Source organism: Stigmatopora argus, chromosome 21 (genome assembly GCF_051989625.1).
Source record: "Stigmatopora argus isolate UIUO_Sarg chromosome 21, RoL_Sarg_1.0, whole genome shotgun sequence".
NCBI lineage: Eukaryota > Metazoa > Chordata > Actinopteri > Syngnathiformes > Syngnathidae > Stigmatopora > Stigmatopora argus.
The window spans coordinates 6,741,089-6,769,014 of NC_135407.1; the positions used below are offsets into that span (position 1 = coordinate 6,741,089).

General features: G+C 40.9%; 2 protein-coding genes across 5 annotated transcripts in view; one reads left to right on the plus strand and one right to left on the minus strand.

Annotated features, from left to right (window-relative positions):
* The window catches only part of dlgap3 (discs, large (Drosophila) homolog-associated protein 3), a 59,490-nt gene that overhangs the window by 19,612 nt on the left and 11,952 nt on the right, over positions 1-27,926 (minus strand). For 3 of the 4 annotated variants that reach the window (XM_077590779.1, XM_077590778.1, XM_077590776.1), the window contains exon 2: positions 11,396-11,472. The exons of the other annotated variant lie outside the window; for it this stretch is intronic. The gene's annotated coding sequence lies outside the window, so the exon portion shown is untranslated. The remainder of the gene's footprint in view (positions 1-11,395; positions 11,473-27,926) is intronic. 4 annotated transcript variants of the gene reach the window in all.
* Positions 1-27,926, plus strand: part of gja4 (gap junction protein alpha 4) — a 66,624-nt gene that overhangs the window by 17,870 nt on the left and 20,828 nt on the right. The window contains exon 2 of the mRNA XM_077590786.1: positions 26,419-26,546. The gene's annotated coding sequence lies outside the window, so the exon portion shown is untranslated. The remainder of the gene's footprint in view (positions 1-26,418; positions 26,547-27,926) is intronic.

Sequence of the window (27,926 nt, forward strand, 5' to 3'; positions counted from 1 at the left end):
TAATGGCAAAGATTCACCAATCAATAGCATGCTACGAGCCCAATTCTAATTGAAGTCATCAATTTCCAAGGTGCGGGCAGATTCCCAGCATGCACTGCCATGCAACGCTCATTACCAACATTACACGCAGTCGTCAGGCTGCATGCAAAATTGACAGTGAAAAACATCCCCATGTGCCCGCTTGCACTTACATACATGGAACAATCTGATTCTGCTGTTGCTAGGTTACTTTCTGAACTTGGGTACTACATCTATAAACATTTGCATAAGTGCGTGAATGAGATGATAAGAAAGCCAGCACTGTCTACTGTAATCTGTGACGATCTTTGGGAAGGAAATGCCGGTGTTAAAAGCAAAATAGGGCCTTTTGTCGTCAAACAATGCTTACAATTCAGAAATAAAATGTAAAATACAAAGCAGTCGCATTTGCATAATATATATAGGGTACTCTAGTATAGCTGCTTATGCGGTTTCTTTGATACAGGTTCCTTTGCATTTTGAAGATTCAGTCAATACAGATCACCAACCAACGCTTTCCACGATATACTAAGAAACAATCACTCAAGTCTAATTATGAAATGGGGCCTTTGGTCAGGTCCTATTGCCAAGGTCAAGAATTGCTCTAAAAAGCACTTCATCCTCCCACTTTTGCTAAGCACAGGGGGGAACCGTTCCATTGACGGTTAGTTATACATGCCACCGAAGAGAAACGCTAACGACCCACAGCGAGCAGTCCGACTGAATTGTGCTCTGAGGTCACCCCTGGTAGCAGGGACGCCGCCGCACAATATGTTGGGGGTGACAGGCGAGGGATCGGGCCAGCTTAGCACACACTTAACCCTCATCCCATATTTTGCCGTAGCTACGAAAAGGCTAACAAGGCCGCTTATAGAGCTGTGCTTTGAGGTCAAGGGAAGTTTTTCCAGGTGCTTTTGTGATTAACGGCTCCCCGCTCTTATCTTTTGCTGAAGATGATAACATGGAATTCTATAATTGAAAAGCCGGCGCCTCACATATCCAGACCGTATGGACGTACAATTCTATTTGCTCCATTCGTAGTCGCATAATATACTATTCCTCTATTAAACTAATACTGTCCAAATAGAATTAACAGAGGGTAATTTCATTCCTGCAATAGATACCATCTAATAGGGTATTCAAAGTGCATATTATGTCTCATTTCAGCAATGGTCTAGTTCTACTCAAAGAGATTAGTCATCACACCGCCGTAGCGTGCGTGTCAGGTGCTGCAAAATCCGACGCTGAAGGATGATGTGAAAGGAACAAATTGCTATTTTGGTTTACACACCTTCATACGACAACAGGAAAAAACTCACTGGTGCAATAAATGGAAAGGTCTTCTCATTCATTCCAGTCAACATTCGGAATCAAGGAAAATTGCTGGCACAAAAGGAGGGACGAGATGAAAAAAAAGCAAGCTGCTGACATTCAGAGACAATCACCTGCCGCCTCAGACAAAAGAACGAGTGTTGCTCGAGAAAGGCGGGGAAGAAGAACTCGCCTATTGTGCCCGTTTTCATTATCAAGTACAATAATCGACGCAATCTAAGCGGGCAAAATAGCCAAAGTAGACGAGAGTGAGGATGAAAAGAGACGGGAGGAACCGGCACATAATAAAGACTTAATTATCAAGTTTGCTCGAAGCCGTAGTTAATCATGTCGTGGTTGAAATCTATACGTTCCACCTCGGTGGCTCCTCATTGTGGGATGGCGCGGTCACCATTTGCTCAACTTAATGCATACATGTGTGTTTAACTAGTACTTTTATTACTACTTCATTCCATTAAGGAACAGTAATAAGAGACGGGGAGGATCTTTGTCCGGAAAAATGTCCGATCCAGCACTACATTTTAGTTCTAAAATGTCAGTCAATCATCTGAAAGGAGCCAGCAAGGTCATAGGTCCAACACACAAGCATTTAATGGGGAAAAAATTCATAATTGATGAAAGTTTTAAATATTACGGATAAGTCTATAATGAGGACAATGGTTTTAATGTATTTAAATTAGCACAATTCTTGGCTGCATTTTAAAAAAAGACCTTTTTTTAACAATAGTCAGAATTCCATTTATTTGTTCTTTATTTAAGTTAGGTCTATTGAGTCAATTTGAGCTTTTGTAGTCAAAAGAGAATGTTTTCGACAGCAAAAACGAGCAAGCGGAAACCTCCAAGATTTGGAGGCGTGTGAATATCATGCAAACATAAAAGTAGTAGGTTGAAGATGAAATGCAAATTAGTGTTCATGAGAGGGAACCTCATGGATACACTCTGACACTTGATTATCCGTCTGACTTGCCGTAATGGAAAACAATGGAGGCATCATTACTGTGTTTCCAACAGTAAAATTGTCAAAGTGGATGAGGGAGAGTGCACTTTGTTGTTGGTTTTCCCCCCCGTTCTCTCCTTTCATCAACACTTTTTTGTTTTTGCTTAAAAACAATCTCCATATGAGATGTAATGTGTGCAATGGGACTTGTTATTGTCTTCATCCCACACACACACAAATAAAGCAGCATTTTCGTGCGTGCATGCACTTGTCACTTAGCTATACAAGATGTCCGTCACCATTCACTGCAGACAACTGAGCCCTCCGAGAAATTTCCCTAATCAGAGAAAAACAGACTCTGAGGGACAATCTTTGCAAAAGTTTTTCAGGACTTTTGTCTCTGGTGAGTTGACTGTGACTGGAAAACGGTGGTAAACAGACGAGGAAGACGTTGCTGCTTGAAGCCTTTTCAAATGCATTTTTCAAGATAAAAGAAGCATCAAAGTATGGCTTGAATTGGATTTAAAAATAAAATTCACCATTGATTGCACCCAGAACAATAGGTTAGGGAATGCCCACTTTTTGCAGCAATTCTGGTTGTGACATCACAACCAGAATTTATGGTAGTTAGTACTTGTTGTCAAAACGACAGAATGTTGACATACCAACAAGGAGAATTGAAACCTTATGGTTAGCATGCTAGCAGACTGCAAAAATCTGCAGCTCATTATCCTCTGTTTGGAGATTTTTTTAGTGGGCATGGCTACAGCAGGTTAGGAAAGCAGAATAACTGATTTAATTTCATTATTAAGGCTTTTTCTGTCACTTTAACGGATGGATTATTTAGTCTACCTGTTGTATAATACTTCATAGTACCTGTTGTATAATACTTCATAGCATCTTCAACTATATATTTAGCAGAATTTGTAGCCATGTTTTAGTTTGTCATTCTATTGTCCTTGTTCCCAGCCTGTAACTAGCAACACACTCTTGTCATTTTGAATAAAGGGAGTATGTTGAGGAGTAAGCTTATGTAAGAGGAATAAAATGGAAAGTCAAAGATTCACATCTATTTAAGGGGACTAGGTTTGCGAATAAAGCGGAAACATCCGGCTCACACGCAATGCTATGACCCTTTTGTTGTAAAATAGCCGGACTGTCAAGTGAATATAATTGAAAGGGAAAACTACTTGCCTTCTTTTTCGATCTATCGGGCTACTTTATACGTAGCATGGAAGAAGCTTAAGAACCACGCTTCGCAAAAGCAGTGCTGAAACACATCGAATACTTCATTCAATAATTAATGCGACGGGAATATGTAAATATTGTGCAGCAGCAGCTCTTGGCAATTAGCGTCAATGGGGTCACGGCACACTGAATTTTCCCCTAATTTCACTGTTGGTTGCCTTAAATGATGTTTTAATGAAATACATCCTAAAAACAATAGACACGAAAGGCAAAACAACAGTTTAAGGGCAAATAAATTACTGAGCCTTTTACCAAGCAATCCCAGAACAGTTTGAAACGGACTGAAAAAAGGGCAGCACAACATTAAAGTTGACTCAATAATAGCTTTTTGTTGATTTGTGTGGTATCACGCTGGCCCGGTGTGTTCACAGTCTGCAAAAGCTTGGCGTCAAGCTTAGCAAGCCCCATTAAGTTCTGCTTGTCACAGGAAGCTGATCTCTCTAATCTGACTAAGCAGCTTGTCATCGCACACTTCTCATCATCTAATTAACTGCAATCAGGCACAATCGTGTATTAGTTTGACCTACTATATCAAGTATTTGCTTTTCCAGGCGCGTCAGTCTTATTTGAGTATTTTAGTTCCCGTGGACGATCGGTAAATGAACATAAGCATCGGTGATTTTGCGACCCACTCCGCTGCGAGGCCGCCGTTAAAGCCGAACCATTTGTGCTCATCGCTTCGATGCTAACCGTTAACGGCCTTATCTTCTCAGTCAGCTGTGATGAGACAGTAAAACGGTGATTTACCATGATAATCGAACTTGAGGATGAGTGAGGAGGAAGCGGGGCGGAGAACACGTGGAGGTTTAGAGGGAAGCTTATGGTCCTTTTCTTGGCTCCTCTTTGGCGTTTGTTTTTGTCTTCCATGTTGTTTGCATTCAAGAATTGAGTTGCTTAGTGGCATTGTTGCTTCAGCTGAGGCCTCGAACTCACGTATTTGAAGGATAAGTCCGTATTGATTCTGGTACAGTGGAAACTTTATGCAACTCACAAGATGTCTTTATGAGCAGATTGGTATCCTATGTTTTGAAAAGAAATGCTCCAGGAAATGTTATTGAAATATTTTAAATATAACTTCATTTAGAATTATTCTTGTAGCATTTTTTAACATGAATCCATAATTATATTCATCCATTATAGTCTCTTACTCACTAGCGCATAGAAAGCTATGCATGATGAGCCAATTCTGGTTGTGATGTCACAACCAGAATTGCAGGAATATAAGTGGTTGTTTGTTGATGCATTCTTTTGAATGGAATAACAAGGAAATGGTCAAAGAAAGCATGTTTTGTTTGCCAAATTCATTTTCTGCATGTAACGTGAAATGAGCCCAGTCATTTTTTGGACAAGCTCCCCATTTCATAGGATCTTTTGACTACTGCGTACATTGACCTAATTCCTGAATATCATCTGTCCTCAAACAAGGGTGAATTTCATAGTGTAAAGGTCTGTCTGTCTGTAGAAAGCCACACATTTGCACGCAACCAGAGCAACAAATATGGCAGAATGGCTGGAAAACACTGCGGGTAGAGAAAAGGTCAAGGGTTGTGGATCAATTGTGACAGGCCCACTGGGGTATGGACGCAGATGGCGCATAATCGCACTCTCCCTCTGAATAATGCAGTTTGGATCCCACTCATGTGCCTTGCCTCTCAAAATCACTGTCAAAACACTCATTCAAATCTCGTTCTGCTTAAAGTGATACCGACACCAAGCAAACCTTCGTTCAATATATTATTTTGGGTAAGCCAAAATGAATCTCGACACCGTCAGTACATTTTATGACACATTCTGTGACTACAATAGGTGAAAACTCAAAGTACCTTGGAACAACAGTAATGATACGTAGGGCAAAAAGAAATCCTTCCGTGGATTCAAGCGGCACACGCATACAAAAAAAGAAGACACGGGTTGAGCCTCAGTGCCTTTCAATTACTCTCCCCTCAATCCCGATGGCCATCCAGCTCTCTTGTGAAATGAAGTTGTGAAATTGAATTGCCGAGCGCATCTCCACAAACAAAGAAGCTCGCCTGCAACCTGGGCACTAACGAAGGGAAAGGTCGGGCACCGTGACTTAGCCGGCACATCCTGGCGAGTCGGCGGACAGATGGAAGGGAAAACAAATTGTAGACTCTAAATCAAGAGAAGGGAAAGCTGCTCAAGCGTTTGAATGGACAAGAAGAGTAGAAGAAGAAGGTGTGCTTCTGCATGGTTTGACTCATTTGAAATGCGAACTGAAATGGAAACATGATCATTATTATTATTGATGCTCGCTTTCCTTTTCTGGGTTCATTTGGAAATGAGCCTGAAATTCTCCCAAATCAAAAGCAAGTGACCCCGATACACCGATGAGCAACTATCGCAATTTCTCCATTTTCTAGTTTGACGTATGGTACATATTTTAATATCGCAGCACATGCCATTGAGTATTGACAAGAACTCTCACTATAGCAACGTCTCAATTTCACCCCAAAAGTCTTTCAGGGTATTTTCAGTCCTATTTCCATGTACAAGAATGAGCATGTATAAGTCGCCCAAAGGGTCTGCATAGCCCATGCCCATTACAACCCGGAGGCCCCTGAGGCACCCCTCGGCCCACCCAGAGCTTCCTTGGGCCCACAGTTGGTGCTCTAGTTTTACAGGCGAACACATATGGGTTGCCTGTATTATTCATACTTTGGGAGATAGAGTGTTGGAGTCTTTGATAGAGAGGATCAGGTGGATGAGTCACCTTCTGGTGGATAAATGTGTGTTTGGACTTGGGTTGGTTGGGCAGTTTAGCGTGTAGTACTTTTTTTTACGTGACCTTTATTTAGTTTATTTTCCTCTGCTTGCTCATGGAATAAAAAAATGATTTTTTTAAGCATTAAGGCAGGCTGTGATTCGAATCCCAAGAGTGCCGTCAAGAAGGGCAAGGTGGAAAAAGAAAAGGGGAGATGAGCCGGAAGAGCAGTGGAAGTGACTCTGGGACAAAATGAGATGAGAAGGAAAGCAGATGGGTGCGTAATGAAGAGACAGAGCAGGCGAATTCAAGAAGAATAGAGAGAGAACAAAAGTAGAGTTGAAATATCGGTGCCTTTTGGTGTCAGGTGAAATCATCTGAATGAAGTAAAGGCTTTTCTTTGTGTGCTAGCATGACGATTGGAAAAAAACTGCAAGTGGATGTTATCATTTACAATAAACACATTCAGTTGAGGGCAGGATTGAGTTAGAATAACATACATTCCTGCAAACTTTTCAAAAGACACATTTGATTAAGGATTATTTGTCCATTTTTGGTGAAAGGACGGCAATATTAATATACGACTCGTCTCTTAGCTCCGTGAGAAAAGATTTCCGGGCAGCTCAAACGGACGTTAATGAATAATGGAGGTTAAAATAAGAACCCAGAATTAATTATGAAACAATAGATTGGGAAATAGAAAGGGCAAAACCCAACCCTCGGAGGGAAAAGGCCAGGACGGAGAAGAAATGGCGGGCGGGATGCAAACGCGGGTGTGGCGGCGATGGCGGGTATGAGCCGGGGATAATCCTTGTATCCCATTGATCCCATTGTCTGCTGTTTCCAAACCAGTTATTGTCAACTGTAGCCACATGAAAGAGAGTTAATGAGGGAAGAAGAGCTTTGGAGTGTGTCAGCGCAGTCGGGGGAACGCAGATAAGAACAGAAGCGGGGTGGAACGAGGACTAGTATACGAACAGAAGTTTGCCGCTGCAAAGACAAAAAAAATGTAAATTACGGGAGAAAAGAGATGACATAGGAGGCAGTGGTTGGCTTTGAAAATTTGGACATTGAAACTTTTTCAATGCGGAGAATAGAGTCAAAACCACAAATTCAAATCTTTTCCATCAGAGATGTTTTGCTATTTCCTGAACACGCTGAAATATTTTGTGAAATTAACTTTGTCACCTAGTTGGCTCCGTGAGAGATGAAAGCGTCAGGATTGGTTACCTTTTGCATTTTCGTACTAGTCGTAATAGATTGCACTAGAAAACCAGACGGTAAAGCGAATATGTGGAAAAGCTTCCTTGGCGACAGTTTTGCAAAACTAATTTGTATGATAATCCTTGCAATATTGTTTACTTGGAAATATATTAGGCACCATATTTTTTCTCACCACAAAAAAAAGCATATCGTATATGGTGCACTCACAAAAATTACTCGGCTCAAAACTATAGGTTACAATCACCATAGCAACCATAGTGTATTCACATGGCATTAATATGGCTAAATAATTCCTATACTCTCTGCGTACTAAAACATACTGTAGGCGTCGAGTAGGAAGTGTGTCCCCTCGGCGAGGTAGTGTGTCATTTCCCAGTGCAAAAAAAACATCATTAATAAAATATCAACTTGGTGTGTAGTCATGTTCACCAAGTTTCCTGTGGTTGGCTGACATCGCCGCTCAAAAAGTAGAATGTTTCCTTGCCTGTATTTCATGAAGATGTTTTGTTTTGTAAATTGCAGCTACAGTAAAACGCGCACAAGCGTCAAAACTTACAATAACACTGTAAAGCGGTAGGGATGTTGCATATTTTTGCGAGTTGAGTCCGAGTCAGCCGATTGCGCGGGTGTGCCGATACCTCGGGAGATGTATTAAATAGGGAAATAAAGCCCCTTTGAATGTCTTTTTTCCCCCAATTTAAAGAAAGATATCAACATTAAAGCCGTATTAGAGGGTTCGTTAGCAAAACATGTTTTTTTGCAATTCACTTGTGCAGCACCAAAATAGATTGTGGAAAAAGGATGTTAAAATATTTGGTTCTCATAAATAAATTTACATCAGAAGTACTCCGGTGTGATAAACTGAGCGCTCTTGATAGTGATTTTCCAGAAGTTCATGCTGTCTTTATTCTGTAAAGTAGTGTAAATATAAATGTATACTGTATAGCATACTGTACATGTATTTTTCGCAATATACTTATGGAAAATTTATATTGGAAAAATGCTAATTAATTAATTAACCGTTAATGTGATTTTATTGTATTTTTTTTATTTGGGGGGGGGGGATCCTTGTTGCTGGAGATGGGCTTGCAGGACTGACAAATGTAAGATGTGAGAAAAACAATTCCTGGCGAATTTTCACCTTCCCTGGAACAAGACCATGCTGCGTCCTCGCCACTAGCTTGCGATCAATCAATGGGTGTGTGAGGACACTGGGGAGAAAGGACAACTGCTTTTACTCAGCAAAAAACATCACTGAGTAAAGTGCGATCATGAAGTAACCGCGTAAATATATAATATTCTTTTCTTTTCGTCATACGCGTCCGTAGAGGAAACCCCCATTAAAAGAGGATCATTTGGAAGACCATTGTTGGTTGACTGTGCGAGCATAATATAAAAAAGACTTCTCGGGAGGATTAGCGCTAATCTCTGCTCGCAATACATATCATCCGCAAATGCAATTAAATCGAGAGAATCATTAATGATGGCTTTATAATCCAAAGGAAAACAAACAACTCAGTCTTGAGAGGCTGACGGCGGCAGTTTGTGCAACGCTGACTTGGCTCACTTCACACCGAGCAGCTGTCTAGCATGTTCGACACCTCTTCAAAAATCGGCGCTATTCATTTCATCTAGGCGAAAATATATCCGATACATTTGTTTTGAGTTACGAGCACCCCAGGGCAACGCCCCCTAATTTCCGCTCTTGCTCATAAGTACGGTCACAAACAAAGTCATACTTCGAGGCACCCCTGTACAATGTATCGAAAAAACGAAGCAACCGAGTGCTGGAACTCGAAGCACTTCTCGTAAGACGTCTTTTTCTATTTTGGCATTTGCCGCAGGGATCTCGAGGGGAGAAAAGTTCCCGCGACAGCCGTGTTAATCCTGCATTTATTGGCCGCGCTGACTGACTAACTCCAGTCGGTATAAGTAGTTACAGTCCCTAATGAGACAGAAAAGAAGGTTTGACCTGTCTTGTGGTGCTTTTCAGTCTGGAACTGCTAAGAATGGATTGGCGTGTGTTCATGCAGGTGTGGTTGATAGTGATGGAATGTGACCACGGGTTCTGCGCCGCTGTCTAATTATCCAACCGTGATGGATAGCTTTGATTAAAGCTCTTCCCCTTCTACCTCGACGCCCCTCTTTTTGTTACACACCCACTCGATGCTACGGGACTCGAATAGTTCAGAAAAGATGAGCTCTCACTTTAATAATGATAGAAGATATCCATAAATCATGAGGCAGCGAGAAGATGGCTGGGAGTAAGAATGACATACGTGAGAGGAAAATTTTGCAGACGTTGATAGAAAAACCGCAGGATGCTTATTGACGTTTTCAGAGATCCTTTTTTATTTGTCTACGGGTGACCGTGATCGTGCATAAAGTGCAAACATGCTTGAGGTGGTTGGCATACATGGAGGATGGGCTCGTTAAATGTTTCTCAACAGGCCTCTTGTGAAGGTGTCCTTGAGCAAGACATGAAGTCCATGATGGTTCTTGATGAGTTTGTTTCTGCTTGATTTCGTTTTTGTTTACCCCCATGGTTCAATTTTCATTTTACCGTTAGAACCAAAATGCAATGAATTTTGACTGAATGAACCGATACTATGTCACCTAAAAAGAAGAGAAAACATTCTGTATTGGGAATGAAGAACGCAGTAGGGTAGATTTTTGCCGCTGCATTCTTTATAAGGTTTTTGAAATATTTAACAACATAACAATAAATACAGCATCTGACGAGGGATTGTGGAATTGCAAACACATATTACAATTGTATATTTGCTATCATCTTACTGCGTTGGTCACAGTGCAAGAAAATAACTAGCATATTTGACAAATATAGGACATTTCCAACTCAAAACTACATAAACCGCAACAGGAGGGAAAGCGATTTCTATACCGATTCGCTTATGAAGTAGAGATAAACTGCACTGAAGAAAGGAGAAATACAATTGATCACTTGTGTTCTTTTAGTGTGACTTCATCATAATTATGCTCAACAATCAACATATTAATCGTGGCTCCCAAAAGGAAACTACATGAAGGAAGTACGTAATTAGAACGCAGTTGCAGGAGTTCACCGTTTTAATTGTTCACTTTCTCTTCATTCAAATATGATTTCAATCATCTAATTTCCAAATGTCACTGCATTTTACGTGCTTAGGATAATTTAGGGGGAGTAAGAGGGCCCATTAACCGCAGTCATATGAAATGACAAAAGCAGCTCCACTAATGGTTCTTTTTTTGCCAATTTGATTTGGAAAGGCGCATAATACCTCTGGCAGCGAGTAATATGGGATATAGGTTCAAAATAAAATGATCCCAGGAACAGTTGCGCTGATTGGTCGCCAAGTGACCACACTAAAATATAATGAGGCATTACACAAATTGGCTAGGGCCTTTCTTTTTATCCCTGACAAAATCTTCATTGGGCATAAAAGTCGATATAAAGAGTTTGAGACAAAAATACGAAGAAGAACTAAACAGCATCATATTCACCGGAAGTGGATTATAAAATATCTACAGTTATTTCTCAGTCCAATGAAAAAGGAACACAAAATATAATCAACATTCAATCCAGTATCCCCAACGCGAAGCCATCAGTCTTGTAGCCCCGAAAGGAAGAATAACACTAGCGAGCAATGTGTGTTTCAAAACAGAACGTGGCGACTCTACTTCACACCTAAGATGCTAAAAGCAGAAAAGAGCGAGTGACGTTCACGTTTTCAGCGCTCCCTGACTGACTACGGATTAATCCTTGAGGGGGTCCCAGCGGGCTCCATCGCATGCTCCTTCAGGGGATGAATTTCAAGGACGTGCCAGGCACAAGTGGGATTTCTACGTGCTAGGTGACGATGAGCGGCGGGGATGACACTTGAGCAATCGTGTGCGTTTGCATATAGGCTACTTACCACAAGCTCATCGGGAAATGGCGCTCCATGCTTTTGGGAGAAGAAACAGCCAGTTTTATGATTCACTCATAGTCCCTCTGTTGGGAAGAGAGAGAGAGGACACATGAGGGAAGCGGCACATAAGCCACCCGTAGCTGCCAAGAGAGCATCTATCTCTCTGTGATGGTAAATGCAGACCACCCCATGTAGTCTGACCTGTAAATGGGTCCCAGGCGATGCCTGAAAACGTACATTACCGTGGTATGAACCTCCCTTCTCTCGACTGCCCGGCTACAGCTGTAGTGCTCCCACCCAGGAGTAATAAAAAAGGAGGGATGATCCGGGAAAATAATGTACCAAGAGTGCGGGTATTAGGAGACAACATTAGCGACAGAAGGGGCAGACGAAATTAAGGGCTTGTGTTGTGTGAGAGCTAATTGTGTGCATGCTGGATCTAGTTACCTTTTGAAACATATGACTCAGCCCCACATAGAATTAGTTTAAAGTGATTAAGGGGGGGAAAACATGTCGTGTAGGTGATTGCTCAATGTTGCTAAACTGATTGCAGTTTTATAACATTACCTACATTACCTTTTTCACAAGCGAATCCGACCCTTAATTTTTGGGGGAAATCTTTCATCTTATCTTTAATCCAAACGATACGCCAATGTGTTATAATGCAGCTTGAATAGCAAAGGAAACTAACTGCCCCCCTTCAACACCCTGGGCAACAAATGAGAGTGCACCCCTGAGTGGAAATGTCCAAATTAGGCCTAATTACCCGTTTCTACTCCTTGGTGTCATGTGACTCATTAGTGCTACAAGATTTCAGGCATAAATGGGGAGCAGGTGTGTTAAATTTCATGTTAGTGCTCACATTCTCTCACAGCGGTTACTGGGAGTTCATTATGACAAAGAAGTGAAGGGTGTACTTTTACGCCATGTCGTTGATACCTATTTGTACAAGGAGATTGCACGAGTCCTCTCGCCTTCTAGTTATGCCTGGCATGCTCGCTTTAAATGAGGGCTTGCGTATCTATAGCAACGCGAATGATTTTTACTACATCAGGTTTTAAACCAGACTCTTGTAACAGCCGCGGTAAATTCTCAGCTGAGCTTTCAGGTATTTTGGGTGAGAATCAAATATGCAGGCGTCTGTCGAGGTCAGAATTCCGAACGTGCGGAATTGGGCGAACTTTTATACGCCCACGCCACCGAGGTGGAGGACAGCAGATGCTCCCATTGATTTGCAGGAGTTTTTTGTGTGTCGTCGGCCAGTGCGCAAGTGTGAGTGATGTGTTGCTAGCTAACTGCAAAGATAATTAGAACACAACTCTTATGCCGTCCCTGCAGGCCACTGATCCAGCTTTCATCTAATATAGGTCAGCTGTGACAAAGCCGGCATGGACAATGATCAGCTTGGCTTGCCCACAAATAATATTGCGCTTCATAGTATATTTATTAGCCTTAGTCTGACATATGCACACATTTACACTGTAAATGCCAAAGAAAATGAAAATACAACGGTCTACCAAGTTATTGCAGATTGTTAGTTTTTCAACCCCAGTTACAGAACTAATAGCACTTTGGTTCCATGACAATAAATACGCTATTAATGTCATACTCAAAGGGGCATGCAGGGGTAATTTTTTTGTCTGTCAACCATGTCACGGTTCCCCTTGTTGTTTGGGATTTGAATAACAAAGGCACTGGAAAAGGTGCACTTTGCAGAGCCGAAGGGATCAAACCGATGAACTTCAGGAATCTTAAAGGAGCAAAAAATCAGAGAAATTACAAACGAGGAAGCACCCCGCAACTCAGTGTTGTCTATGCCCACTTTTTCCTTTTCGCGTTCCACTTGTAATTAATTTGCGCCATGTCACTTCACACGCTGGATGACTGCAGTCCGTGGAACCTAGGCGAGAACTGCATTTGCTACTATGACTGATGAAGTAAACTGGATTATAGCCAAGATGCAAAAGAGACAGCCAAGTGTAGAGAGAGATAGAGAGAAGGAGAGAGAGAGAGAGAGAGAGAGAAGTAATTATCTTCTCTATTCGTCTATCTGTCGGTCATCATGTCAAAGTAGCGCTGTGTAATTCTACAGCAAGCATACTTTGCGTCCTCAAGTGCTTGTACCGAGCTATTGCGCAGTAAATAACTGTTATGTGGTTCAAGCCGGGACAATAATTGGTCGAAATGACACGGATATCAAGTGGCCTTTGTGACGCTTTGGTTGAGGAAGAGGGGTCAGCGTAATGTCGCATTGCGGAAGATCCAGGCAATCTTCTCTGGTTCTTACGGCCAGCAAGAGGGGTCACGCAGGGCTTAAAGCTGCGGGTATTTATACAAATAAAATCAATATTTAATGGTCTACTTCTCCACCGCCTCTCTCTCTCGTTTGCTCTCTCGCTCTCTATCTCCAACTCCAACAAGACGCTGCAGTAAGGGGCATTAATTAGGGCCAGACATGCGCCAAGGATCCCTCCAGGGCTAAGCAGTAAGTCCAGTTCATAGCAGGCCAGTAGAAGAGTGGCTTGATCTAATCGCTGCAGTCAGGTACCATTCCTCTAGTTTCGATCCAACATGCTGGACGTTTTCAGGAGGATGTCTCCTAGAAAAGGTTAGCTCACTCCCTCGTCAACACTTGCAAATTTGATTAATGAAAGCCACTTCGGAGGGATTTTAATCGCATTAATGTGTTATCAGGCGGAACAGTAGTTGTTAGCATGCTCGCTCGCTTCGCTCTTCTGTGATCAAGGGTTCAATATGGGCTTCCTGTATGAAATTTGTGCTTTTCCCGTGCCTTCGTGGGTTTTCTCGGGGTACTGCTCTTTCCTCCTAGATTCCAAAAATGTACATGCTAGGTTGGTTGTTTGTTTCGCTGTGCCCTTCTATTGGTCGGCAACCCATTTAGGGTGTACCCCGCCGACTGCCCATAGTGGGCTGAGATAGTGTCCAGCACCCCCCTTGTGTGGATAAGCGGCTCGGAAGATGAATGAATGCGTTATCACAAAAGGCTGTAGTATCTTCAATTTTGGACTGTGTGCACATTAGTCAAGTCTTTGAACTCAACATTTCCCCCTCACTTTTCAAATATTCTCTATCAGGTCACAATCTGTCTGCACTTCCATGTAAAACCCTCTGTATTTTATCATTTTAGTCAGATCCAAAACATATATATATATATATATATTTACATGAGTTGCGAGTCATGGACAGTACTAATAACAAAGTATAACTTTCAATTACTGTGTTATTTTCTTCTACAACTCTGTCATGACATATAAAACCCATGCTTTTAAATGAGTCAAGAGTAAAATTCAAATATATATAAATAATAATACTATCTATTAAAATCATTATTTCTGTGATGTTGCAGATGTTGCACCTCGACATCATCATACTGAAAGTTTCTAATATTAGATCACTTTTAGAAGCGACATGCAGCACTCTAAAGTTAAGACTTAAATCACTTCAAACACTCACCATAAAGGTAGGGGGAAAATTTAGACTCTCTTACAGCATCAATTTAAAAAGTGTCAATAAGACCTTCTTGGACACATCTTGCATGTTTTATCTGTGCTCACTGTCAGCTCAGTGTTCATGCAAATCCAAACACACGTCTAAAGGCAATGTTAAACCTCAATTTAGCATGTCTATGCCAATAGTAACATCTGCTGTGACTAGACACCTTCATAAAATTTCACTAAGCCTCTTTATGGTGCGTCTGCTTTCTCAGATATTGACCTACGAGTGCCCGATCTTAAAATCAGTGACAAATTATCTTGGGAGAGATCTCGTTTGTTTCGCATACAGATGCCAAAGCTTGAGTTCAGTATGAGGCAATGCACAATATTCAATGTTTAACATTTGGCCCGTACATGACCGGCTCCACATCTGTTTTTCTGGGCGAGCAGCTAAAACAACAAGCAAAAAAAACCAACAACAAGCGCCTCCACCAATCACGTGCACGCACTCGTACACGTCTCTTGTCCTGATGAGTTCTCCTTGCTGTACAAATCAAGCCGATGTGTCAGCTAAAGGCGTGCATAGTACATTAGAGAGAGGTGGTAGTGGCTGCGAACCGCATGCATAAGTCACAGATCCCTAAGAGAAAGTAAAAGCCAGGCGAACGAGAAGCCTTTTCCTGATCTTTATGCAGCCGTCCGCTTTTGAGGTTGCACATGCATGCACACATCTCACTCATCACATGATTCAAAACACGTAAGAGCAGCCAAAGCCGCCCTCTCTGTGCTAATCTGACAACATTGCTACTTTGAGAATCGTGATTGGCAAGGCAATACATATCGCTTTGCTGCAATATATTTAGCTTTGCGGTCCAGAAGCTGAGAAATATGGAAAGCACATCCTTCAGCCTGAAGAAAATAGCATAAGCTTGACTCGCTAATCAGGATGTCAGTATACTGTTACTCTCTAGTAAGTGCAAGATGATAAATATTCCTGCATTAATTTGTTGTTCGACAAAATTCGTAGTTAAACAACAGGGTCGTTAGCATTTTTGACAAACTCGACCAGGAAAAAAAAATGTATAGTTGGTATAAATAAATAAATTATTAAAGTTGGTTTAAAGCTTATTACGACCGCAATTAGTTTTTATGGGAATTCCATCGCATACATGGATTCAGTCAATTATGTGATCCTCTTTGATTTATTAAATCCACCAATCTAAATCGTGCCGAAACCACGCTGGGCCTTTTACGTATTCATTTCAAGGCCACAACAAGACAAAACCAGTTCACGGAGCGTAACATGTTGCCTCATATTAGTCGCTATTAACAAGCGGGCGACTTGAAGAACGACTAAACCGATGATTAATTCATTCTGCCACCGCTGTTCAATCCAGAAGTCCCACTGACACCCCCCAGCATCCGCGTATAATCAGTACCTTTGCCGTCGCTCGTTTTGCGACCCGTGAAACATTTGTGCACGTATGGGTGTTAGAAAATGCACAAAACTCTGCGTTTGTTCCATCCTCCCGATGTAATTTAATGCCTGCATTGTTTCAAGCCCGGAAAGCAAATCTCTGGCTTGCTAATGCCGTACAGTTCATTAGACAAACACACTGTCTGGGCACTGATTACAAAACTGAATGACGCGTACTCTTGTTACTCCCTCGCGAATGTGTCTATGTAGAAATGCATCCACATTTGTGCGTTTCAATGGAAACAATGAGGTCATTTCAGACTCTCACTGTAATGAAGAGCCATTAGAGGCAGACGGCCGGAAATGAGACGCCACTGTTGCGGTCAAGGTTTAAGGTGTCGTCTAATATCCCGTCATCGGCCTTCACTCAAGGTCGCTTGCAGTCAAATAATAACAGGGGATTTGATCAGTTTTTTTTTATTTGCTCTCAAATAACAATTATTTCCCCCCATAGACTATGCTTTAATGCTTTGGTGTGAAACAGATCTGTGATTTAGATGTGTTAACCGCTTAGCCACAATGCCGCCCACTTAATAATGGCTACATCAAAATCATTTTTTAAAGACTATCTACATTTGGAATGTAATGGTAATCCATGGAGCGCATATCATTTCCATTCAGGCCGCCCCAAAACATGTTCTTTTTTCAAAACAATATTTCTAAGCAAAAGGCCTGACAAGAAATAAATACGAAATCATCCCTCGCTGTCAGCTCAAATAAGCAGGCCGGCCTTTGTGAATTGATTTTTACCAGTTGACTGTGTTTGCACCTGCAATATTCACTGTCACTCAAGCAAATTCCCGTTTTCTCCATTTTGAAAATAATTTCCAATGCGTCTTTCAAAGAAAACAAACGGGACCTTTATAGCGGCGCAATTTGCAACACTAAGAACGTGACTTGTATGACATATGCAGATGCCTTTAAAGTTATTTTGAGTTTTCTTTTTTATACTCTTTCCAGCGAAGAAGCCACTTGATTTGAAGGCTTCATAGATTTAGTTCCAACAAAGACATTCAGCCCATTCACATTTCCCCTCGGTTCATGCAGTGAGTCTGCAATATAACCGTAACTTCTTTGGGGGGTAATATGTCAAATACATGAGCAAAAAAATAGGGTGATACTCCTGTCAACGACCACAATGTACAGTATATACACACCATGCATAATCTATACACATATAGTGGATTAGGGAATTTAACTTTGTCTGATTTCCAGTTTTTTGAGCGATTCCAAAATCTTCTTTCTTTATGACATCGGCGCAAAACACAGACAAAAACAAGTCAAATCAAATGTTTAGTCCAAAGAAAGAGATACTTTATCAGTTTCAAAAAGCCCAGCTGCACTTGGATTCCTGTTCCCGAAAAATAGCAATGACTAAGACCTAAAGCTTTCTTTCCCAAAGACTCTTTGCAAACGTTAAAACCCACCTACGAGCACACAAGGCAGGGAAAAACAAGAATGTGAGTGATGGCCGGACACTACTAATTAGGAGACAGAGTGCCAACCAAAGCAGCAGCTTAGGCTTGACAAGGAGGAATGTCACGTTTTTGGGCTCTTCCTTTCTTTCCCTTTCCCATCCTTCGCGTTAATTGCTTTCTAAATGTCGTCATGTGTGAGTGTTCTTGTCACGTGTGCTCACGGCCGTTGTGATTTGTTAGCATTAGGCGACTACGGGCTGCATTCGCCCCCAGCTTGGGGCAACCACATCATTAGAGAAGTGATTATGTTATTCTGTGTGACCGAACCAACTCTCTTGATGCCCTCCACGCAACCTAGACGAGCGCTTATCTTTTTGCCTGTTAAAGTGAATTTCAGCTTTTTTATTAGGTTCTTTCTCCTCTCCTTATTCCCCTGACACAAAAAAAATCAAGAACATTGGAGTAATTTTAAAGGCACATCTCGAACAGTCACATATAAAAAGACACATATATTTCCATCAATTATTTTCTATTTACTTATACACGCACTATGGTTAGCACCGTGAGTGGACGTTTCGTCGAAAGACGTTTGGTCCCCGGACGTTTGGTAGAACGGACGTTCGCATGCAATTGATAGATTTTAACATTGGGTGAATAGGGATGTAATGACTATTATTTAACATTGAGTGAATAGGGTTAGGGTTAAACAAATGAAAGTCTTGTGACTCAAACCTCGGGACTCGCGAACCCGGCGACCAAACGTCCGTTCTACCAAACGTCCGTTCTACCAAATGTCCGTTCTACCAAACGTCCGGTCGACCAAACGTCCGGTCGACCAAACATCCGAGTACCGGTTAGCACGGCTTTCGCATGGAAGCAAGTACTGCTAAAGCAGGTGTGTTTGTAAGGTAAAATGATTTTTTTCTTGCATAACTGCACACGGTCAGCCTAGCCAACTTAGCCAATGTTATAGAAAGGAAGAAAGGAAAGCGCCACACTCATTTTCTCTCCTCCCGAGATGGGGCACCGCTGCGCCATGCCACCTCGTTTCCGCTTGTAACCCTCAAGCAATACAGGGATTAGCGGAGAATTTGCTCTGTGAAGCTCCCGCTGCTACGGAGCGGCTCTGATCGAATAGAATTCCGCTCGCTGAGTTAAGGCTTCTGCTTCCGATGAAAAGAAAAGGTATTTTCGACCAAAGTGGATTCTCCTTATTAAGAAAGATCATTTGCACAATGTCGGAGGAATCAATGAGGGGCTCAAAGAGTGACCCCACTAACGTTAGTACATTATGGAAAATGACAATGCGGCTTCGGATATCCCAATTGGCCAAATAATGATGGTCATAGTGGTGGAATTTGTTTTCATTCGGAGCCTAAGGACAGCTGCAAGTATTTTTCTTGAACAAATGAGTTAACGCCAAGATGTTAAAACAAACAATTTAAAAGTGTTCTACCTTTTATAGGTTTGACAAATAGTTATTCTCTAATGATGTCCTTAGGGATGTTTGAGTTTCTACTGTATGCCTGAAAATTTAGGTATCTTTTTCCTCCCCATCCTGGGAAAAAAAATAAAATAAAAGATAAACAACTCAACTGGAATCTCCTTTAAACTCCTAACAAGTAAATTACAGTCAGAGGCAAAACATTACATGAGAGTAATTTGTTCAGTCCGTTGAAATACTGTTGCCAATTTGCTCATAGGACGTAAGAATTACGTACTAAGTCAACATGTTTCATCTTGTTGCAATATTGGAAAGCTCTGTATTAGCACATGAAGATAGCTTTCTGCTCTGCTGTTTTTTTCCCTGTCCATGTTAATCTGAGTTTGCTCAATAAAGTGAGCAGGAACATATTGCAGCATATTTCACCCAGAATCTCATAGAACACATTTGCATTGTGATAATTCCTTACTCAATATTCCAATTCTCACAAATCTAGTCTGTGAACAAACGTTTACGTTTTATTTTTAGAAGAATCGAGTTCAGGTGAATTAAACAAAAAAACATTTTGAAAGAATCAATCTTAATCTGATAGACCTGACATTCTAAACAAAGTTGCACTGACGATTCAGATCCGCGGCAGAAGCAATTCTTTACGCAATTTAATCATCCCGTGGACAAATAAATGTGAGATATGTTCCGCTGAAATGGGAAAAAAAGGAGCTGTCATATGCAATATTTTTCCACTTTGTGCAGCTTCTTTTGAAATTAATGTGTTTCTGTTCTGCTGGCAAAACAACTTTGAAGTAGTTGACTAAAAAGACAGGGCAGCCCTTAATCTTAATGTACCGTCGATGTCGCCCAGGACGCAGCCTTGCATAACATTAGAGCGCTTTTTCTCGGCCGCCGTCCCCTCCCTCGCTCGCTCGCTCCCTTGCTCGCTTTACTGACATGCATTTTGCATAAGAAAGTCACCCACCGCACGCACAGCCTTCCAATATCCCGGACTAACGTGCCCCCATTGGTGGAAAACGCGTGCAATGCGCAGCAAGCCGACGAGTTTGGAGTAACCGCGGCTCAGTTTGAAGCATGGGGTCACCAGTTCAAACCTCTCCTCTTCTTGTCTCATTATTATTTCATGCAATGAGACTTTTGTACTTGGCTATTTATTATGCACTCTCCCAACAGCTAACGTGTAGCTCTGGCTTATTATGGGATGAAAGTTCAATTTGCAGGATTGACCGTTGCGTGACAACGCAGCCGCTATTTTAGATGAAAAGAGCATGGTGTGGTTTCTCTTTCTTCCTCTTTAATGCAATTGGTCAAGAGTAAAATTTCATTGTTTTTGCTGTGAGGCTGAAGGAACGTGAAAGTATTGACCTACGGTACATTGATTTCAATATTTTATAAGTTGAAGAAGATGCAAAGTTTAACTGACTTGCTCTCGTTATCAAGCTGAGAAGTATAACATTGTAGACTGAACTCAAGATTATTCAATTATATTTTCAGAATTTGCTGCAGGCCAACAAAAAAGCAGTAAAGGAAAAAAAATGCTGAGTGCAATTGTGCTCCATAAGGATAACAGATGCCTGCATTAACAACTTTGTTTTTGATTTTGGGGGAAAAAAATCAATCTCAGTGTACTTCGGTGCCTAAGAGTCGCAAGCTTGATTCCAAGTTTGCACTGGAGGAAAGAAAATAAATCCCCAAACCTTAAAGTCCTTCTTTGTTGTGCTATTAAGTTGTGTCATTTTTCACTTGAGAAAGTCTAAAAACAAACCGCTGAGTAAATCCTACTGCAGAGTCTGTACCCAGGTAACGTTTGTAGCGTGACACGATTTAAAAAGGCAAATACATGGATCATACTCCAAGCATGGATTTTTTGCCTTATAAACGGATGCCCCTGAACACACAGTAGGAATGTGAACCAGTTCTCCACTTGAAGTTAAACTGTTGCCACTTTGCATATTTTTACACAGAGGGTCTGGAATATTGAGCTTAAGCAAACGTTCATGTGGAAACACTGTTTTTTGTCTTACATAAAGTCTAATATACTCAGGAATCTGATGAAATTCAATACAAATTGGGCATAAACATTTTCTGTATTTGAAAATTATTAAGCTCATTAAGATAAAAACTAATACTTGAGAATGGATGGGATATTTGTTTAACTTTATAGTGTGCATTTCCAATGCAATGATGCAGAAGATAATCTTAAACCTCTAAATGATGTAAGACACTAGCGATGCATACATTGGAAGCTAAAAAAAATCCTGCATAAAATGTTATCTAGTAATTTTCCCCAGCGTCGGGGAAATAATACATTGTGGCTTTGACATTTTTTAAGCCAACTGAACCCTGCCACGCGTAACGTTCGGGATGTAGTTTGACACAAAATAAATAGCCGAGAGAACAAAGAGGAGCACAAAGCAGTAATGTGGGCAAATATTTGAATAAATGTATCCTCGCCAGATGAACAGTTGACATTTTCAGGTGTTGTGTCTATACGTATGTATCTGAGAGAGTTAGAGAGATGAGGCTGTTAGACATAGGTCCATCCATTCTCGTAATCATTGTACAAAAATACAACCCTCCACCATTAACCTGGATGAGTGAACTAAGATTATATCGTATGGTGAAACACACCTTTTCAGAATTGAACATGTTGTATTTCCAGGTGGTGCGACAAGGTACAACCAATAGAATTAAAACCCGGATATCTCAAGTATTCATACAACATCCCAGCATTTAACTCATCTGCTGTTGCAGATAAAGCAACTGCAGGCTTTCCTCTCAACTGCTCAAGTGCGGTTCAAGTATGGCTTTGAATGTGTTTTGAGTGGCTACGCTAGAACAGAGCTGCATGTTAAACATAAATACCGAGTGGGGCAATTGGAGCGCATGAGAGCGTTAAGATGGGGGTTGTTGAAAACATGGTGGTTTTGAAGAAAAAAAAATCATTCGATACGAGCTTTGGCAGGCAGGCTCATTATTCGTTAGCATACTGGGAATGAAGATTATCTGAATGGAGGTCAAACATGGAAGTACCGTTAAAAAAGCCGACATGAAGCCAGGCATAAATGTGGTCCATTTGTCAACTGTATTCGAACCTCACTAAAGTGTTCCGCTGTAAGGGTGGAGCAGATGGGAACACTACAAAGCGTCGCACACATCCATCATTCACTGGCCGTTTAACTTGGCCGTGTATCATTTTGTGCGCGTGTCAATCAGGTACACTACAAGTCCACTGTAGGGTCTCAGGCTGCTGATGTTTCTGTTAAAATTGCTTGTAGATGCCACAAAGGAAAGGGATGCAATTTCAAAAACATCATCTCGAATATCATCTTTCAAGACGGTTCAATGACAGCGTATATTAAGACACTTCCCATGTACGGTATTAACAGATGGCTGTTGAAAATAGTCTTGCAAAATCCTCAGTCTTGCGGAATTTTAGTGAAACACCTCACCGTGATTTCTGTGATTATTGAGTGTGTGGAGAAAGAAAGCTGAAACCCCCCCTGTTTGTCTTGTCGTTCATCTTCAGTCTGGAGTCTTCCCTCCTATTCTGCTCCGTTTCCTTCATTCAGCCTGGCAGTTCCACCTCATGGAATGATTGTTAATTGCTCCTGGTAGCACTTCTGAATATCATTTCAACCTGAATTCAAAGCTTATCAACATGTGCCGCAGTCATTAAAGACCTGCCAATCAACTGATCCTTTCAAATTGTAAGTTTAAGTTCCATTGAAATGTGAGGGAACTGTCACACTAATATTTGCTAACTGAAGTATATAAATTCCACACATGTTGATTCAGATGATCGCTTTTAATGCTCATCCAGATCTTGGCTTTCCCATTAAATGAGAGCACACTTCTCCATCCAATCTCCACTCGAACAGTGACCATCCAATTTAACCAGGTCTGTTCATTAGCTAATTAAAACCAATGGCTCAATTTTAGGAAAATGGCAACCCAACCAAAGCCCACCTCCACAGATCAAAGCCTGCTTGGAGCAGGAGGCAGACAAAGGTCAGAATCGACCCCCCTCCCAGGTCGAGCCCCTCTCGGGTCAGAAATATGAGCTGGCTTCCTTTTGATGCGCTCAACTCTGGAGTGCTTCTTTTGAATCCATCAGAAACTGAATAGCCAAGTAGGAATAACATATTCATCAAAAAGTAATGAAAACACTCCTATGACGCTATCACAGTCTTCTGTCAACAAAACAGAAATGATGCCGTTTCAGTGGGTGAATTATTCTGTTTGGAAAGATGATTTTATTAAACTCTGGGAAGTGGCAATAAGCAAAACACTACAAGGCATGAATAACAATTTAAAGATTCTGAAAGTGGACGTTTATGAGACTCGGTATGTGAATATATAGAATTGTCAATTGTTATATTTGTGTAAGTACTGTACATATGCATCTGTCTCCTTGCAAAACAGTGGCATAGATGATTGATATTTTAGAGTAGTAATACTTGATGACTAGTAATAATTGCTTGGGCCTGAACAAAATTTTTGATAGTAAGTCATGTCTTCAAAAAGGATAATTATGAATTAATCAAAGACCGCAAATTGGCGAGGTTAGGGGGAGAAATAAAATCTTTTTTCACCACCACACAAACGAGAAATAAGATTTGAAAGTAGACATATCTGAATTTATTGAACCACAGCTTTTGCAACAGCAAAATGTTTGATGGCACTGAAAACTAATGTCTCTTACTCGCATATAAGCCATGCGTTTCATTCATAAAGACCACGAATAAAGGCTATAATGCATGTTTATTCCAGTATGTGTTAGCTTTTTGCGATGGGGAAACTACCCGTTTTTTAGCACAATTTCTCTATTTATCGGGTGAATAAAAGAGGGGAAAGGCAACATAAAACCTAGAAACATAGACTACTTAAGAGTGACATGTCCCAGGTGACTAACAAGGTTAAGAAAAAGAGGAGTTTGTTCATTTGTTTTTAAAAGTTTTCTCCAAGCATCTTCTAAATTACGCTTACGGCTTTTAGTTTCCGCTTTTGCTTCAATTTGTTTACCCAAATGAACGAACAAAGAGTGGGCACAAACAAGCCCTAACAAGTCTCAAATGTATTCCGCTGGTGGATGCGGATCAGGACCTGAGTAAAAAGTATCATTCACATGCTCAATAAGTCTAATCGCCATCCAACGACTCTCGTGTTAGCTTCAAGTGGCAGGAGGGCAGTATCGGGCGGATTGGTCATAATTCCCTTGTCCAGTCCGGTCGGTCTACGACTCCGCCTGTGTGTGATTGTAAGTCAGTGTGTACTATTTGTGCTTCTCAGCAGTGGGAAGCCCTGATTTGTAGCTGTAATATCGACAGGCAAAGCCTCGGAATGAGGTTTTTCCTTCAGGGAGCCCTTTTGCTCTTTTTGTGCCTGCGTAGAAATGCTCTTCCATACACACAAAAAAACACAAACCAAGTTAGAATACTGAGCACTTTTCGTCATGTGAGAATAGATTCCACCATTTTTTGACCCACTTCACTCACACTCACATTGGAAGTATTGTATACTTTTCACCACACAAAGTATTCTGTAAATATTCCAAAAGTATCATACAGTAAAGATTACATTGAAATTGGAAGATTCTTTTGGCACTTCCTAGCAAACCTCGCCGTGTGTTTAAATGTCTGAATCTGTGGATATAAACGTGTAAGTGACTGAATACTTATTTGAATATGCATGTGTGCAAATAGTGTACTTATAGTTTGAGTGCATCCATCCACGCAGGATTATGGAAACAGTGGATTATTTCCCGCACGCCTTGAAGAAGCTTTTTTTAAATCCTTAAATGGGCAGTCAAGGAGAGGACAGGATCTTGGAAGGGAAAAAAAGGAAAAAGTTGAAGGGAAGGATTAACTGGGGACTACAGAGTCATGTATTTTTGTGTTGCTTTAACTTAGGATGACTTGCACATTTATCACATCCATTATTAGAATGCTGTGAAAAATACAGTTGGAGACTAAAAGTAGAGAGACTATGTGCGTGCGTGTTCACGTTCATTAGGGAACTGCTACATCAATATCCATCGGGCTCACATGCAAGCTACGTCCACGTCCATCTGTTAGACCCTTATGTCAAAGTGAACTTTTCTTCCCTGGGGTACATATTGAAACACATCAGTAGAAGCCACTCTTTTCATTTGACACATTTACCGGCATTTGATCTTCCCGCTAAGATGATGTACTAGACATCTATATTTATACGTCTTTCCTTCAAGGTAAACAAAAATAGCCTTGCTGGTTTAATTTTCATTTATTCTTAATTAGCTGGAAGTTATCATGGAAAAACACCCCCCTGCGCATCCGCCGTAATGACAACTTTTAAAGGTCACCTCCTCTGCTTTTAGTTAATATCATCTGTCAACCGTTCCCTCTAATTGTCTTCATTGTGAATTTGCACTCACAGTTAACCTGTCCTTAACGTTGATGGTTACACAGAGGGGAGGTTTTGCATTAGTTTTTAATGATTTCAACACTAACTGCAGCAGCCACATGTTGTAAATGTTAAGTAATTTTCGCAAAGTTATAACAAATTCAAGGGTGAGTTCGTATAAATTATTACATAGTGGAGCACGATCAAATATTCCCACAATGAGGTTGAAACGAAGGACGATATCAGCCAATTGCTGCCAATTTCAGTATAAATATGACTTTTATCTACACTAGTGTTAAACATTTGGTTAATTCCTCGGTTAAATATGTCACAATTTGCCATCACATTTAATCATATCTAATCAAATATATTACATGAACATATGCCTATTTTGTCCATCTATTTTACTATTACTTTAACGTATAATGCTTTTTCTTGGTTTCTTATTAACTAAAAAAAACTGCAACTAGTATCTATTTTTCCCTTTTATTGTGCATTCTTTGGCTCATGCGACTTATAGTCCGGAAGAACATGACATGTTTTTATTCGTAGCCAAAAATAGTCACTTGCCCTCTAAAAGCTCTTAAATATATTCGATTCCACGTTTCTCTAAATGTGATGACCCAGAGCTCAAAGACTTTTGTCGAATCCATCACGTGCACGTTCCACGAAGACTAGCGCCATACAATAACTTGCTAATAAACAAACCCTCGTTTGGTCGTTAACTTATTCCCCCCGAGCAAAAGGGCTAGAGTGGCGAGGCTTCTTCCCTGGCATGTGCACGCCGTTTGTGAGCGTTGATTAACATGCGGCGCTTTCCATTGTGCTGACTCCTTCAGGGATGGCGCCCCCGTCCCCCATGGCCTTTTTAACGGGAGGAGGACAGCTAAAGGAGCCGCACTTGGTTAAACAGCGTCCAAAATTGCCAGACGGGCTAATGAGAACTGCGGAGAGCGGCTACGAGAAGGTAGGGCTTCAACTTTTACTCATTTGCAATCAATGTGCTAGCCCCAGCGCACACTCAAATGCACACGGACACACACACAAAGTGATGTAATGCACAGAGGAGGAAAAAATCTGCTTTTGCTTGATTCCGAAATCTAATACGAAGCCGGCATGGCACCCCGTTTCCCTGCACGCTCTCTGCTCAGCTGCTCTAAGTAGGCCACATCAATTTTTCATACTCTCTTTCACTCGGCGGCCGAAGCACCTGCCTGCTCGGGACACATGTGTCACACTCTGAGCGGCGTTTGTGCGGATGCCATCGCAAACTGGAATAGAACCCTTTCCATATTTTGCATCTTGATTGGTTGTCCTGTCGATTGGCTGACGGATCCATTTATTTAATGCGTAGAATAGCAAAAAAGAGGCCAATACAACACATAATGGGATCAATAATTAGATAGGAATGGATTAAATACAAAGTAAATGAGCCAAAATGTAATGCACATAAAATAAAGAGGATTTCAGCAAAGTCTGATTAATAAAAAAAAAAGCCATAATATTGTGCCACGGTATTCAATGGTCTATAAATGAAAGCGAGTGGAACATATTTGATTTCCACTCATTTTAAATTATGCACACATGTGACTTTTTAGTATGCACTGCACGCCGCATAATCAAGTGCTGCAATCAAATATAAATAGTGAAAAAAATGGCGGCTATATCCCATTTACCCTGGATTAAATATAGAAAAGTAGGGATTTTTCATTTTGGGAAATGATTTAATGGAGCGCTGAAATCTCAAATAATGCGTTTTAAGGTCATCTCTGGAGAAAATCAGTTTGATGAAGTGTGATGATAATCAAAGTTGTAATTGAAAGAAAATGTTATTCCTTCATCTTTTGGGCGGTTGCCCACAGATTACCATTCAGTCTTTGCCTTTTTTATGTGTAGAAGGCTTTCACTATGGAAATGCTAAATAATTCACCTGAAAAGGGCACGATTGAAAGGGTTTGGTAACCCGTGGCAAGCAAATAAATGTGTACAGTGGAGTTGCTAAATGCCTTTGATGCAAGATGCATGACTCCCACGGATTTTTAGCATATTGATGCAGGAGTCCACAACAAACAAAACATATTTAAAATGACGGTATGACTGGGTTTGCAAGGCTGAACAATGCAAATTAGGATCATCAACCACCTACCTACTCCTTATTGTCTTTTATATCCATGTCTATAGTCAAAACAGGAACTACACTCATTAAAAATGAATGTAGGAAATTCACACTTGGCATTTTTTGGTCTGGGTTTTATCCCCCAGTATTTTGTGAATAATAATAATTTTTATTTCAATGTTTTTACTCTTTTTGGAAAAAGGGCTCTTATTTTTTCCTTCTGATTTGATA